We start from the raw sequence: 5,000 nt of genomic DNA on the forward strand, positions 1-5,000 counted from the left end.
CGTGTCATCAATCCGGAGTTACTTTGTCCGGAAAAAAAAATGGTATGTGCTAAGCAGGAGCATTTGTGCTATGAGCCCGAACCAGTTTTTTAAAAGAAGCGTGGTAGTTACTGGTTTTCCAGAAGAGTTTGTTCAAGTGGAAATGGACTCATTGCGGCTTGCGGATGGTAGTCCGTATGACGGAAAAGCTTCTTCTGAACGCGAAACTGTAGCGTCATCGTTCGGATTGCTAGCAGTAATACTATGGCAAAATTTAGACAAAAGTACCCTTAGGGAGGATGGAACAGTCAGTCAGTTAAAAAAGCTTGTCAACGCCATTGATTTTAGCCCTATTTCGAGCGAATGCGCTCGGGAAGCTACATGTAGTGATAGCGATCGTCCTCGAGCTGCGCGCCGTTTGGCGATGCCTTCTACACCAGTGCAAGATGCCAGCAACGAGATAACTTCTGCAAATCCCGTTCAGATGCAAAGGAGTAATCAGAGGACACCGTCATCCAGCGGCCTTGCAAAACCCGTCAAAAGCTCACCAAATCTAAAAGAAATTTGCGAAAACACTGACATCGATACACCAGAAAAGGCCATGATGGTAGAGAAACGAGGAAAAGTCGTCATCGGCGATATCAATGAAGTGTTTAATAGGCACAGAGAATCGCTGTCAACAGTGCTTTCATTTTTGTGTGCGTTTGGAGACGAAGAAGCCAAAGCTGTGTTGAATGATCTGGTGGAGCAGGTTTCTGTTAAAAAGGGAGTTAAGAGAGCTGTGGAGTATTTGGTTGGGGAAGAAACGTATTAAAAGTACGTTGCGAGTTTGAGAGTTCCGGACTGGGTGTTGTTGTATTTTTAAACTAAAGGAAGGATATCCGGAAACACGTGGCAATCTGTCCGGAACATTACAAGGCTTGGAATAGCAGGGGTAAGAGTGACATGTTTGTGTTTTGTTTTTCGCGGCTTTTTCTTGTGTTCGTAAGTCGATTATCTGAAGTAACTGTTCCGCCGTCGCCGACCGATTATCGATTTTTTTGTATCCACGCTCGGCCTGGCCTGACGAACGAAAAGCATTGTTTCAATAACATCGGCCGAAACCAGGTTTGTCACCAGGTCTCAATGAAATCATCATTCTCGCGGGTTTATGTTATCAAATGCTTTCCAAACCTTGGTTTCGGGCTGTTATTATCGAATGCTTTTCACAAAAACAGTGCGCTTGGGAATCAAGACATCGGAAATAGGTGAATCTGATTTTTTCGTATTATTGCTTTGAACAGTGACATATACATGTAGCTTGAGATTTAATTTACATTAATTCTCATTATTGTCCACTTTCGACCGCAAAGAAAAACGTTGCATATCAGTTACATTTATTTTTATCTTTAGATATTCACGTAGGTCAACACTACTAAGGGCAAGGGGTGGGAGGCCACACAATCTCCACTGAGGTGAAACATTTGAAAACCATTTAACCTTATATATTTGCTCTAACGAGTTAATCTTGCGAGGACATTTCTTTTTTGACAGATAAATTATGATTGGTGGATCTTTAAAGATACATGTATTTTGCTGATTGGTGCTTTTTTCTGTGTTATAATTATGCTATTTCTGCACCAAAGCTGGTTTGATTTTTGGCACCGATGGCTCATATCTTGCAGCAAAAGGCAAAATGTCTTTGTGAGGTTTATTTTCTTGTTTCAGCTCTTTCATACCCTGTCCATGCCTGAGACAAGTCAAATCGAATTAAATTCCTGTGAAGTACGGTACATGTTTGAATCAGCTGTTTCTCCCGTATGGCTCAGCTGGCATCAGCCAGGAATAACGGCTATTGACCGGCGTAGATTCAGATGCTGTTCCTCATACCAGCCAAATCAAATGCAGAAATTATTACAAATTTGCAATTTTCCTCGGTTCATAGTGTGTTTCTGTAAAGGACATTTGGCTGAATTAAGTTTGGTATCTGAAACGGTTGGTCAAATTTGATTTCGATTTGGCTCATGTGAAATATGGCGTCTGAACTGTACCTAGTAAGCAGTAGCCAACCACAACCTTAAAAATCTTATAATTAGTTATTAACTTAAGCTATCCTTTTTTTTTTTCAGAAATCCTCTGACACCCCTGTTCTTCTCAATACCAACCAAATAAAGGCCATCAAAAGAATGGTTTTTGGTGTCTGCAGGCAGTATGTTGGTGTTAAGAGAGTGGCCCATCCGTTGAAAGGATTTAGTGTCGAAATGGCTCCAGTTCTTGAACTGATCATCAGGGAACAAATGCTACATAGGATGGCTTCACCCACATTGCAGCTCATGCTCAAAATTGATGGTAGACCTTTCTGGGGTAATGATCAAGAATTTATTGAGTTTAATTTGTTAAATTACAACTAAATGTGTATTAATGTACACATATTAACATTAATTTCAATTCTTGGTCATAGTGTTAAGGAACATTTTATCGCTTTTTAGGAGTTAAGTCGCAAAAATATTAAAACCTTCCCAACTGGGTTCGAAATTCATTTAATTAAAACAAGAATTTTAGTAGGGAAATGTTTCTAATTGGCTAAATAACAGGAGGCTATCTTGGCATCAGTATGCAGTTTTGTTGCCCTGTTATTACTGGGTTGCAAACCCAGTCGGAAAGTAGGTAGATTTCCGTTTTTTTTTTTTTAGTATTTTTTTCCGTGTCGGTAAAAGTCTTGCCTGTCACTCCCCTGGTAAGTGGTGTCTTTGTGCATAGAGCCTTCTGCGCGTATTTTCGTAGGATCGAGAGGGTAGTGGAACTGCGTAGATTTCTCTGGTGGACACAGTAGAATCATTAACTTAGCCTGCAATGGCGTCGAAAGTCATGAAACGCGAATGGCGTTTTAGTGGATCCTTAAACAAAATATACCCTTATGGAGCTCAATAATGGAAAGTCAGTTGGATAAACTAGGCAGGAATCTCAAAAGCGACGAGTAATGGACTTCGACAACAATCTATCGCCCGTCGAGACGAGATCAAAGTGAGCTGTATTTACCTGAAGTACAGGGTAATTTGACACGATTGAGTTTCTTGTCTTCACGCACGCAATGAAATAGGAAGAGGTTTTCGCCTCTAAGAGCAAATATGTTGTTTGTTTCAAAAAAATTTTCGCTGGAAAAGGATTCTGTGGTATTTTCTGGCTTTGTGAATTATAATATCATGTTGTGTATTGAATTTTCGAGCTTAAGGTTGAAATGTGATATGGGAGAAGTTTTTTAGTATTGCTCTGTAAGCAGGAAGGGTTCACAGGCCTGTTGGAAGCGTGCTTGAGTTTCAACAAAATGAGCCCCAAAATCAGTGAAAAATTGTGACGCAGATGAATAATAAAGTAGCTGCTATTTCCAAAATGATGGAATTACCTGGTGATAAATAACGTCGTACGCGTCTTGGAGAGTAAATTTTGACTTTGCATAAACAAGAGTTGGGCGATTGTGATCTTTGTTTTGACTTCGCTCATTTCATTGTCAAACTTTATAACACTTCACAGAAAAAGAAACTTTCAAAAACCCGGTATCTTGCCATCATTTGACACAGATACTTCACTGTTTGGCGAGTAAACATGCCGCGGTAACTTAATCACGGCGCCCGCTGAATTCCGATTTATTTGTGCAGCCAAAACTTACAATAACAAAATTGAACGTTGCAAAAATCCCCCAAAATGTTTGTCGCTGATCGTAACTGCTTATATTCTATATTCACGGTTCAAAATAAATGTTGCTTTCATGTCGTAAATATGTTATTCTCGAGCGATCGTCCTAGAAACTTCCTTCTGCTCTTTCTAAAAACTGTGTATCAATATTTATTTACTTTTGCATCAATATTTGTTTTTGCATAAAGCAAGCTAACAAAATCTGTACCCTGCTGAGTTCGCATTTGTTAGCGTTAATAGTATTTTCGGTCCGATGCTTCTGTTTTATGAGGGGTATATTATTTTGGTCTCCCATCCAAACACTAACCCCGCCCAAATGGGCTTAACTTCAGTGAACTTTGGAATTACAAAGCTGTCAGATGCTCAGAGGGCACGCTTAAACTTGTGGTCAAAAGAAGTTTATCAACATGTCAGCCCAGAAGCCAATGTTTCTTATACTTCCCATATATTTTCTTCAATCCTTCTGGGTTCAGTACTTTGCTAGTAACCACATGTCTTCTCAGACTATTTACTTAAGTCTTCTACCATGGCACTACAATGATAGACAATACCAAAACAATATCGTGCACTGTTAGAGCTACATATTACGCAAGGACAGATCTGTTTCGTCGTACGAACGTGTGAGGACCTGTGAGCCAAAGGGCCTCGTCTGGTATGACTTCTACATGACCCCCCAACTTGAAAAAAATTGTCTGGAACGTGCACGTACCACAGGCAACCCAGTGTACCCTCACGGAGGGTCTAGTTTAACATTATGTTGGAATTGGCCAAACGGAAAGCTCTCTTCAGAGCTCTCTCTTGAAAAGCTCTCTCATGCAGTCAGTATGTGCAATTTTGTGTCTCTGGAAATGTACCTTTTTCAGTTACATGTACGTTCAATATGCTAAACTTCAGTGGCATTTGCGAAGTGTCAAGTATAATACTGGGGGGAGGATTCACACATACTCCCTCAATCAATGAGATCTCATATCAAAAAAATCCCCGGAGTTTAATTAAAAGTTCCCGGTTGCAAATTTCTTCAGACATCAACAGGTTTTTGATAAAGTGATGTGTTAACACTGATAACCTAAACTGTGGTTTTTCTATCAATATTTAAATGCAACTTATACACAGGAGGACTCCTTTAATTTACACCTCCTATCACAGGAAAAAAAATTGAAATTCCAACATGGATTATTATTGGAAAACATCTGAAATGAACTATCCAATATTGAAATAATATTGGAATACTTGGTAATTTGTTAAGGGGACAAATATGTTTTGGAATATCATTGGTATATCAGACATTTAACAATCCAAGATGGTCTTTTGATGGCAGTTTATTGGAATATCAAGTGTAAGAGGTAACA

At 39.4% G+C, this 5,000-nt stretch overlaps 1 pseudogene; it reads left to right on the top strand.

The window, feature by feature from the left end:
• LOC137989472 (uncharacterized) overlaps window positions 1-5,000 on the top strand; it is a 26,056-nt pseudogene that overhangs the window by 1,819 nt on the left and 19,237 nt on the right.

This window comes from Montipora foliosa, unplaced genomic scaffold, assembly GCF_036669935.1.
Source record: "Montipora foliosa isolate CH-2021 unplaced genomic scaffold, ASM3666993v2 scaffold_459, whole genome shotgun sequence".
Classification (NCBI taxonomy): Eukaryota; Metazoa; Cnidaria; class Anthozoa; order Scleractinia; family Acroporidae; genus Montipora; species Montipora foliosa.